The 12,391-nt window shown below is 31.9% G+C and overlaps 1 protein-coding gene and 1 long non-coding RNA gene across 2 annotated transcripts in view; one reads left to right on the top strand and one right to left on the bottom strand.

Annotated features, from left to right (window-relative positions):
* Positions 1 to 12,391, bottom strand: part of LOC114332464 (zinc finger protein 845-like) — a 191,744-nt gene that overhangs the window by 69,226 nt on the left and 110,127 nt on the right. The gene's annotated exons all lie outside the window — the stretch shown is intronic.
* LOC126892589 (uncharacterized) lies at positions 6,649 to 8,864 on the top strand. The gene is made up of 2 exons (XR_007700918.1): positions 6,649 to 7,212; positions 8,683 to 8,864. It is a non-coding gene; the product is annotated as an uncharacterized LOC126892589 (long non-coding RNA).

Consider the following 12,391-nt stretch of genomic DNA (forward strand, 5'->3'; position numbering starts at 1 on the left):
GCCAGGACCCACCCAGGGTTGTAGCGCTACGTGATGATGATAATTAGACTTAGGCAAATATGCAAATAAAAACATATGAAATATGCGCATAAATATGCAGCATTTTACACAAAAATATGCATGTTCATCTATAAAATATGCATATAAAAATAAAAAAAATAGAAGTACCTACAGTAAAACCTGTGTTACCGGCCACCTGTACTAACGGCCAGTTTAAAATTTCCCCAAACCAATTATATGTAGACTACAAAAACTGACAATACCGGCCACCTTTCTATATCGGCCAATTATTCTTTCATTTTTAGTGGCCGTTACTGACAGGTTTTACTGTATGTATATATAAATAACTCAGAAAGTAGTATCCGTTTTATTTACAAAAATATTTAAAATATCTTAATTATATCATAATTTACAGTAATTAACATTTATTTATTTTACAAACTAAGCTTAGGTATTTAAGTATTTTAAGAAATAAATGATATTACTTTGAATTGTGCTAACACTAAATGATTAAGGGCTGTTTAAATTTTTCTAACAAAAACTTATGGTTTCTGAGTAGGTACAATATATTTGTACATGAAAAAACTTCTTTCCACCTTAACTGATGTAACTGGGGCATTTTTCAAATACCTATACGGTAATCTTTGCTTTCAAATTAAATGGTTCCTAAAATGTCCCACCTAGTACTTGAACAAAGTACTTCAGAAACGACCTGGTAACTATTTGCATAACAATTAAAATTAGGAATCTTGAAAATATCAAGATAATATGACTATGAAAGCAGGAAGATCCTCCAAATATTTACAGGAGATTCTTGGTTTTTTCTCTTTATCTAAGAAAAAATATTATGAGCCTAAATTAGAAGCACGCAACTAAAGGCTATTGTGCGAGAAAATACAGCGTTTATTTTCGGCAGTTTCAAATTGCAATTCACAATAATATTATAAGGACGGGTGTTACTGGTATCAATTTTACAACATAATAATTGATTTCTAAAACTGACCATCCCAATAAAAATTTTTACCTAGAGGTATAAACTAGCAGATTTTGGAACCCTTATTCAAGGACAAAATTACAATAAATATCTAGAAATATTGAAACAAAATATATTCGGATTTTCAAGCTCTTCGTTGATTTTATTTCATGAATATATCTATACACCTGATGAAATTTCAAGTTATATGCATTTTATGCATACTTTTATAGAAATATGCAAAATTTGGCATTTTTGCATATTTTATGCATAATATGCAAAATATGCAATTTGCATATTTGCCTAAGTCTAATGATAATGAATTGGATTTTATGTTTTTTAAAGTTGTGTTTAACTATTTTCTATGGGAAATAAGCCACAATTTTACTAAAAAATGAATTTATTAACGTTTCGAAGCCCAAATCGGGTTTCGTTGTCAAAATACAAAATATTATTAAAATAAACAAAAATGTTGTTGCTAAGTAAAAAAATTCTTCTAATAATTTATTTAATCTGACTCATTTATATTGGCAATTCAGACGTATATTATACATTTTAAAGTAGAAGACTTTAAAATGATATCGCCAATATTTATGAGTTGCGTTCCTGGGACGACTTTACTAAAAGATAGTTCATTCGATTACATGAAATCAATTCCAACTCAAGAATATCCGTCGCAAAAAAAATCATAGCATGTGATCTTTCTTTAAAAAGACAACCAAATGCAACGATGACAGTAAAATTCTCGCGTTAAGAGATTCCATAGTAAATCACGAGGGAAAACCAGGAAAAAACCTCGTGATACTATCCCGACATCGTAAGTATTTGGGCTTACATTTAGTTTACTCTCAAAATTAATACCAAATTCTGACTTTAATGTATGTATGCTATTTTAAATTATAAATAATATTAATAATACATAGATATTATATATAAATAAAACTAAAATATAAAATATGTACTAACTCGATATGTCAATGAATTACTAATCGTGGTATTTTCTTTCTATTGACTTCCTCTTTTAGTATGGGTAACCACATCCTACTGCATTCTACCGAGGAATTTGCGACACAATTGGTTTCATTTAGCATAATTAGAGCCGCTTCTTTGATTTTTCTCTTTTTACTATCTGATCCTTTCAGGACTATACTTGAATTTCTCCACTGAACTCTATTTTCATTATCCCATGCGTGTTGACATATTTGAGATCTATCAAATTCTCTATTTTTAATATAAGACTGATGTTCACTTATTCTAACGTTTAATGGTCTTGATGTTTCACCTAAATAAAATTGTTCGCATTCACAAGGTATTTTATAAATGCAATTCTTTGTTCTTTCTTGTTCATTGTTAGGTTTAGTTTTAGATAGAATAGATCTCAATGTGTTTGTTGTTTTGAATGTTGTTGAGATGTTGAATTTATTTCCTATTGTTTTAAGTTTCTCGGATAGTCTTTTTTATATATGGTATTGTTATTTTCCTCGTATTATTTCTTGTATATCTATGTATTATTAATATTATTTATAATTTAAACATAAAGTCAGAATTTGGTATTACTTTTTTGAAGGTAAATTAAATATAAGACCAAATACTTACGATGTCGGGATAGTATCACGAGGTTTTTTCCTGGTTTTCCCCTCCAGATTTACTATGGAACCTCTAACGCGAGAATTTTACTGTCATCGTTGCATTTGGTTGTCTTTTTAAAGACAGATCACATGCTATGATTTTTTTGCGACGGATATTCTTGAGTTGGGATTGATTGCATGTAATCGAATGAACTACCTTTTAGTAAAATAGTCCCAGGAACGCAACTCATAAATATTGGCGATATCATTTTAAAGTCTTCTACTTTAAAATGTATAATATACGTCTGAATTGCCAATATAAATGTGTCAGATTAAATAAATTATTACAAGAATTTTTTTACTTAGCAACAACATTTTTGTTTATTTTAATAATATTTTGTATTTTGACAACGAAACCCGATTTGGGCTTCGAAACGTTAATAAATTCATTTTTTAGTAAAATTGTGGCTTATTTCCCATAGAAAATAGTAAGGAAATAGCTTCAGAACAACATAAAGTTCTGTAGTAACTTTAGTTTGTAATAACAGTTATGTTGTGTTTAGTTGTGTAATAACAGTAGTTATGCATTTTTTTATTATTTCGAGCATTCTTATTATTAAAATGGCATTTTACCTATATAATAATATAACGTAAAACACAATTTGTCGGATAACGACTCGGATAGCAAAGTTTTAAATTTTATTGTGCAATTAGGCTATTGGTACACACTGAAACAGTGTTATGTGGTACACAGTGATACGCGTTTTATTGTGTACCGTAATATCGTTGATTGATAAATACGGATATACCAGTATATTTATCAGTCAACGGTAATATTATAAATTATTACCAACAATTTGCTATTTTGGTATTTCATATGGTTAGAAAGCAAACGCCTTCAATATGTAATGGCTGATGCCACAAAGCTGGTATTAGACGAAAATTTTGGAACTACGTGGAACGTTTTCTACGTGGAACAGCCAAGAGATATATTAGTTTTGAAACTTTACGACGCGACGATATGTGCTTAAAAAATGCAATACTCTGGTTATTACACATTTAATAATATTAACTTTGGTTTGGATCGTTAGATGTTCGGTAAGAGTTCTACGTGGTCAAAACCTATTCTTAAGGCATTGGATATAATTGTTTCACTGTGTACCCATTCTGGTACACAGTGAAACAATTTTCGATATTTTCTTTATGTTTTATATTTTTGAAGTTATTCTTCTTTAGGCACGATTGAGAGTAAAATTTCATAATACTGCGCGCATGCGCACACAGACAGTATGGCGTTTAGTTGCTAAATCTTTCTAGTTATGTATAAATATATCAGTGCAAGAAAAGGTGTGAAAAGAATATATTAATGTTTTTAGTAAATATATTTATTATAATTTTTGTCTTTGGATTTTTCTTCCTCAGAAGTAAGATGAGTATTATTAAAACATTTTATTGTATATTTATTATATCTTGTCTGTTTGTTACCGTGAATTGCATTAGGTACGTCCGAACCGATATAGACACAGTCCTTATAGCCTAGTTAGTATAGCGTTCGGCCCGTTCGGCAAGAGAACGAGAGGTCTTGAGTTCGAATCCAGTGCAATACTATATATATTTTTTATTTTTTTGAAAGAGGTAAGCACAAAATTAGTTTGGTGTTTAAAAAAAATTAAAACAACCTGTTATTTAAAGTATATTTATTTTTAGGAAATCATATAATAGAAGTATAACTTCTTACGTGCGTACAAAGTACACACACATTCTTTTTTTAATTATGCGAATTTTTAGCCAATTTCGTTCTTAGAATTTTAAGAAAGAGTTAATTTTCTTAACGTACTGCTTTGAAAATTTTCCTTTTAACTCAAAAATAATTTTTTTGTACTCAAAAACTTTTTTTTTGTTTCACTGTGTACTACCTTCCCCTACGGCCCGCGGAAGTATTTAATCCGGCCCGCCGAGAGTGCATCCACAATGGTAGTAAACATTGTATAACTTTAACACTTTAACTTTGTGGCACCCCATTAAAAAAGAATGTGTGTGTACTTTGTACGCACGTAAGAAGTTATACTTCTATTATATGATTTCTTAAATAAATATAGGTACTTTACAACAGTTTGTTTTAATTTTTTTTAAACACCAAACTAATTTTGTGCTTACCGCTTTCAAAAAAATAAAAAAAAGTATAGGATTGCACTGGATTCGAACTCACGACCTCTCGATCTCTGACCGAATTAGTCGAGGCATTGAAGCACAAAAAAAGGCCTTACTCTCGATTTTTGGCGCAGTAAGACGGATTTTAATGCAGTTTGGTGCGTTGGATTCGTGAGAATGTCAGGAAATTTTGTGAACTATTGTAATGAATAAGAAATCTGAAATTGCATTTGTGCATAAGAAAAATTTATTTCAAAAGTGCATTTTAAAATAGGCAATTATTATAAATTTGCAACCCGGTAAATAGTTGGGCAACATCCCGATTAATTATTTTAATTATTTTTAATCATTTATAGGTCCATATAATAATAGTCTAAGATGTCAATAACCATTAATAATAAACAAAAAAAATTTCCTTATGTGGGAATCGAACCGAGTACTAACGGGTCCGTAGCTAAATACACATACCGCTAATATATGCAGACACTTGCTAGACAACGGCGATATTAGGTATAAACAAAACAAATTGGTAAGTAAAAATTGTAAAGAAAATTACTACATACCTAAATGTATTATAAAATTAATATATTCCTAAATTTTAGAAGAAACATTAGTAAATAGGTATTATTAATATCTATTAATGTTACTAAATGAAATATAAATATTTTGACGTTTCACAATTTGACAATTCACTTTTAACTGAAGTGCCTTAAAATTTTTAAAGTACCGGTGCTTTAAAGTAGCATTTTTAACGCTCCTATGGAGTGCTATAAATTGCATTTTTAACACGTTTGTAGAAAAATATATTTAAAAACACTAATATATTCTTTCCACACCTTTTCTGGACTGAAAAATACATAAATTAAAACATTTAGTAACGAACTCCATACTGCCTGTGTGCGCAGATTACTAAAATTTCACCCTCAATGAAATCGCGCCTAAAGAAGTATAACTTCAAAAAGGCAGTATAACCCTAACAACACAAAACATTCCAGGAATGTACTACCAAAGTTCTATCAATATTTGAACGTCCTGGACATTTAGGGAACATTCGGTGAACATCTGTTTAAATTATTCCTGGAATGTTACCATAAGACATTCTGTGAACATACTACCAATGTTCCTATATTTTAAGTTGCCAAATAATAAATACGTGTAGCAGATGTAACATTACTTATAACATACCAAACAAACTAAGTGACATTTTAGGCCTACAGTGCAATATGTCAAATGTAAAAACTTAAAGAGTTTCCTAAGTTCAATTAACATTTTATACAATATATAGGTAAACATACAAATGTAATGAAAAAATTATTACAAAACCGAAGAGAGGCATTTATATTTATTTCTTTTGCGTTCATTTTTTATTTGTGCATGGCGCTTAAAGAGGGCATCACGTGACTAAAAACGACCAACGAACGACCTCACTTCGGCCATCTTGGCATCTTGGCCACCTTGCCCGGCCTTGTCGTGCGGTGCGTGGCGTGATCGTTGTTTGTTTTATTTGTGCTTTTTAAGAATATTTTTTAATTCGGGTACTTTTATAGTATTATTAACATATTGCATAAAATGTGTCTGTCCTGTCCTCAACGCAGTTGGAGCCTGGAGCAGCAGAAGCAAATGTAGATCTTCAGGAATAACGTTTCAAAGGTTAGTATGCAAATATTATGTAAACAAAGGCATGCCCTCTATTTCAGAAAATAAATTAATACTATTGGTTCTGGTTTCCTTTATGGGTAGACGGATTACAGATATGAAATTTATACTAATGAATTCTGTTTCACTTACTGATAATTGGTCATATCCATTTATTATTTTAATAATTGTGAATAAGCCACAAACTACAAACTTCGCTTATTCCTAACTAAAATATTAAATAGAGTTAATAACAAAAGGATTATTTGTAAAATTAAAATAATTCTTCTTTTTGCTTTTTTGCTAATGTATGCCTTTATAAACAGGATGGTAGACCACACACTATAATATGTAGTACCAACTAATGAATACACAGAATATTATAGTCGGTTCGCTAAACTCAGTCTCAGTACTACTGAGTCTCAGACACAACTGGCTAGTGATTTTAGTAAATAATTTTGCCAATTTCGTAAAATTGGCAAAAAAAAATAATAACTAAATAGTTAATAATTACTAAATAGTTAGTAATTTTGGCAAAATTGGCCAAAAACAAAAAAATTGCCTACTAAAATCACTAACCAGTTGTGTCTGAGTTTGGGGAACGACTATACTAATAAACAATTTCTAAGCTGTTTTATAATATTTTGTGAGTTCGTTAATCATATTTTTTATTTAAAACTAAAATTTGTTAATAATGCTTAGTAATGCATATATTTTGTATTTTTAGCTTTCCAGAAGATCCTGCGAAGAAGGCATGAAGTATAGATCTGATTTGTTAATAGAGGAGTATGTTCAAAACATTTTTTAGAAAAAGATATTGACAGAACTTCACTTTCATCTGTTCGTTTGAGAGACTGTGCTGTTCCAATAGCTTATGTCACACAGGTAATATGCTTAACGTAATTAATAATACAGTGTCTGTACAATATAGATACTGTTGCAATTCATTAGGGAGATGTTGCATCTCTTATTTTGCAATTCCGTTATGGTTATCGTTATACTATGTCTGCGCAGTAGCGAATATATGATCCGTTATGAAACATAAGGGATTCCGTAATTTACGGAGGTTTAAAGTAGTGCTTATCGTTATCATTATAGTAATGGTTAAATTGCTTTGTTGCCAGAATGTAAAAAATCAGTAAAATTACATTTACATAGATTCTAATTTTGATGACCTATAAATTAAAATATCAAAAACTGTTCAAGTATATTATGCTTAAAATTACAATAACGTTGATACAAATAATAAAGATGACACAAAAACCTACTTGACAGGCTGCAAAAACTCTGCTTTTTAACGTTGCCATAATCGTTATGCTTAATAAAGTTAACCATAGCGGGGCCAAAATCAGCGGTTTTTTAAGAGGTGCAAAATCTCTCTAATATCTACATCAGAGATCTAAGTTGACATTGTTGCCCAATTACAAAAAATTTTTGAATTCATTTTAAGTCAAATATATCACATAATTATTGCGAAGTAGATTATACAACAAAACAGATTAATATTCAATGTAAATAAATAAAAACATCAGAAATAGAAAACAAGAATTAAGTTATAATCTTATGTTATAGTTATTAAGGTACCAAGGGTATTATAAGGATAATAACGCTTGAGGTCAATGGTGTATTAAACAAGGGCCTTCGGCCTGAGGGATATATGCTGACCGAAAGCGTTATTATTATAATACCTGTGGTGCCTTCAACGTTTAATGTCTGACTAAATTATTCTTTGTATGCGAAAAATTTGAATGAATTTTGAATTAATTAGTTTTTAAATAAGTACATTTACCAGTAACAGTAGTAACGTAATTGTGGTAACCATAGTTTTACTTAGGTTGATATTTGTCAACTTGACAGTATCTAAGTCGTTATTTAAATTTAATGCCCAACGGCAATATTTTTCAAAATAACGCCCTAGAGCGTTATATCGTACTTAACAGACTTCGAAATAATGTTATTATTTGTCAAATAATATACCAGTCGGACATTAAAGTAAATAATAAAAACAATAAATATAATGAATACTAAATACTTATTTGTTTGTGAAAAAGCTATTTCTTTGTGGCTTTTTTGTAATTAACTATTCTAATGGGGAAATAAGCCACAATTTACTCGAAAAAATAATTTTATTAAGGTTTCTACGTCCACATCCGACGTCGTTGTCAAAATACAAAATGTTCATTATTATTATTTTATTTATTAAATATTACTTTTTATTATATATTTAAATATTATTTAATATTTATTTTTTTATTATTATTTATGCATATTATTATTATTACCTGTAAATAATATTTCTTCTGATTGTTAATTGTAAAGGATAGAAAAATTACCTTTTATTTTATTTTCTTTTAGAATCAGCCGAGAGAAGTGGTCTACAAAAAACCAGGAAGGAAATGGAATATGTGGCTACGAAAAGCAAAAGAAAGGTTTACAAAGCAAATGTGACACATTTTTTTATAATATTTAGGAATGTCAGTAAATTACATTAAAAAAATGTATGAAAAGATTTTTTGCAATAAAAATGTTTATATTTATCAAGGATGTATTATTTGTTATGGCCACATATCGTCAGTGATGTGACAGTACCTCCTATCTGTTTTTTCATGAGATTTGTAAGATAGACTAAAAACTTGTTTGGGCCACCTCCTGTTTTCATATATTTTTTGACTTGTTTTGCAGTAAATTCAATTATCTATTTACTACAAAACAAGTCAGAACTTACATATGAAAACAGGTGACCTTAAAAAATGTTTTTCGTCTGTTGCACACCTCATGAAAAAACATATAGGAGGTATTGTCACATCACTGACGATATATTTCAGAGAATGTCTAAAAAATATACTATGAATGTTCAAAGAATGTTCGTAGACATTCATGGAATGTTCCAACAAGACATTCACTCTAAAAAATATACTGTGAATGTCCAAAGAACATTCATGAAATGTTCCAACATTCATGGAATGTTCCAACAAGACATTCAGTCTAAAAAATATACTGTGAATGTCCAAAGAACATTCATGGAATGTTCCAACAAGACATTCAGTCTAAAACATATACTGTGAATTCCAAAGAACATTCGTAGACATTCATGGAATGTTCAAACAGAGCATTCTAAGAATATTTAAAATGCTGACACAGCACTTTCCTGGGACTTTCCAGGGACATTCGTGTGCATTTGGGGACATTCCAGGAATGTTTTCAATGTCCTGTGAGTACCTTCTAGGAACATTCCTGGAATGTTTTGTGTTATTAGGGAACTATTAACTCCATTCCAGGAATGTTTTCAATGTCCTGTGAGTACCTTCTAGGAACATTCCTGGAATGTTTTGTGTTATTAGGGAACTATTAACTAACCTTTATTGTTTCTCTTCCCACAAATTTTAACACGCAACAACCATACATTACATAACCAAACCGTCAACCGTCCACACCACAGCTGTGCTACTTCTGCCATATTGGATAATTTTTGACATGTCATTTGAACATCCAATCAGAACAAAGTTATAATGCGCATGCGCCGGGATCATAGGTTTTAACATATAAAAATTCACCCTCATATCGCGCGTAAAGAAGTATAACTTCAAAAAAGTTTTAGAGTGCTACCACTGTTTTAGAGAATTTCTCTATCTATATGTTTTAGCCCAGTTGAGGTCCGCGCCCACTTGTACGGAACAGAACGCAACGGAACGGACCTCGACGATCGACATTTTAATATCTTCGTGTTTTCAAATGACTCAGCTCCTACTTTACGGAAACGCACCACAACGATTCACACCGCAACGCGCCAATTCAGGTCTGCGCTCATTAGATCGAATCGGTAGGCAACGGAACCAACCGCTTCTTCTTCTTCTTATGCAATCCACTAATGGATGTTCGCGATCACGTTTGACCATTTTTCTCTGTCCCTTGCAGTATGTATTAGGTCTCCTATGTTTTTTAGTCCTGTCCATTGTTTGACATTACGGAGCCATGACATTTTCTTCCTGCCCACTCCGCTTCTTCCTTCGATCTTTCCTTCAATTAAGGTTTGCAGAAACTGGTATCTTTCATTTCTAATTAGGTGCCCCAGGTATGCCGTTTTTTTCTGTTTAATTGTGCACAGCAGTTGTCGTTCTGTACCAATTCTTCTCAGGATTTCTTCATTTGTTATTCTTGCGGTCCTGGGAACTTTAAGGATTCGTCGATAGATCCACATCTCAAATGCCTCTAGCTTATTCATTGTGTTTATTTTTAAAGTCCCTCCTTCCATGCCATATATAGCATATATAGCATTTTGTGAATCTTAGTCTTAGGTTTAGGTCAAAGTCAGAGTTCGTAAAGACGTTTTTGAATTTCATGAATGCACTTCTGGCTCTTTCTATCCGACATTTAATTTCCATATCCGACATCCAGTCTTCACATAGCCAGGTTCCCAGGTACTTAAACTTTCTTACGCGCTCTACATCTTGGTTGTTATATGCTAGTCTTGAATTTTGATGTTGACATAATTGACGGCTGATTATAAGGAACTTCGTCTTTTTTATGTTGATGCTAACTTCCATGTTCTCGCTATGCTCTCCAATTTTATTAAGAAGGTTTTGGAGGTCTTCTATATAGTCTGCTATCAAGACCGAGTCATCTGCATACATATTATTGACCCAGGTACCATTTAATTTGATGCCGCTTTCGCATTCCTCAAGAGCTTCCTGGAAGATACTTTCTGAATATAGATTGAACAGTAGTGGGGAAAGAATGCATCCCTGTCTTACACCCTGAGAATTTTTTGAGCTTGCGTTGTTTCATTATCCACCTTGACGACAGCTGTTTGTTTCCAGTAAAGAGCCTCTATGCAACGAATGTCTTTTTGATTTATGTCGAGTTGTTTTAGTATATGTACGAGTTTATGATGTTGTACTCGATCGAAGGCTTTTTCATAATCTATAAAACACATCATTACATCTTTCCTTTGATCGTAGCAGTTCTGAGCTAGCACTTGGGTTGCAACTAGTGCTTCCCTGGTACCCAGGCCTTTTCGAAATCCAAATTGTGAGCAACCAATAACCTTATCGCATTTTGTGGAGATTCTGTAGTGAAGAACTTTGAGGAATATTTTTAAAGAATGGCTCATCAGACTTATCAGTCGGTGCTCTTGACACTTTGTTGCGTTGTTCTTTTTTGGCAAAGGGATAAAGGTAGATACAAGCCATTGGACAGGGAATTTTCCTTTTTTATAGATTTGGTTGAAAAATCTTTGTGAGTATCGTAATTCCCTCTTCATCTAACAATCTGAGTAACTCAACAGGAATTTGATCAGGTCCAACTGCTTTCCCGTCTTTCGAGGTATTTATTGCTCTAGTAATTTCTTCAATTGTGATCTCGGGGCCAGATAGGTTGTTAATATCTATCACTTGTTCCTGAACGACTTCTATCTCAGGCCTCTCGTCTGCAAAGAGATTTTTGATGTATTTTTCCCATATGAGTTTCCTCTCTCTATCATCTTGTACCATTTTTCCTTGTTCATTTTCTAAGTTAGAAAACTTCTTTTTTCTGTATATTCCAGCCACCTCCTATTCCTCCTATTCCAACCAACCGCTACAGTCCAGAATTAAATGACTAAGGCTAAGGCTCCACGGGCGACAAATTTACGCTAGCAGTAGCCGTAAAACGAACTGAAGGTTCCGCGGAACGGAAAAATAAAAGAAGAGAAAATTATATAAAAAGTGGCAAGAAACCAGATCCAACACAGATCTTCAAAACTATATGGTGGCGAAAAAGGAAGCGAAAGTAGCAGTAGCAAAAGCCAAAGCAGAAGCGTATTCAAACCTATACGATCAACTTGTTACCAGGGAAGGCGAAACGAAGATATATAAAATAGCCAAACAAAGAGCAAAGAAAGCAACAGATTTTAATCAGATTAGATGTATCCGAGATGAAAATAATAAAATACTAGTTCACGAAAGAGATGTCAAAAGGAGATGGAGAAAGTACTTTGACAGCTTATTAAATGAAGAATTTGACAGACAGCCTGTAGAGTCAACGGAGACAGTAGCAGCAATGGTCACCAAAATAACAAACGAGGAAG

This window comes from Diabrotica virgifera, chromosome 9 (genome assembly GCF_917563875.1).
Source record: "Diabrotica virgifera virgifera chromosome 9, PGI_DIABVI_V3a".
In the NCBI taxonomy this organism is placed as follows: Eukaryota; Metazoa; Arthropoda; class Insecta; order Coleoptera; family Chrysomelidae; genus Diabrotica; species Diabrotica virgifera.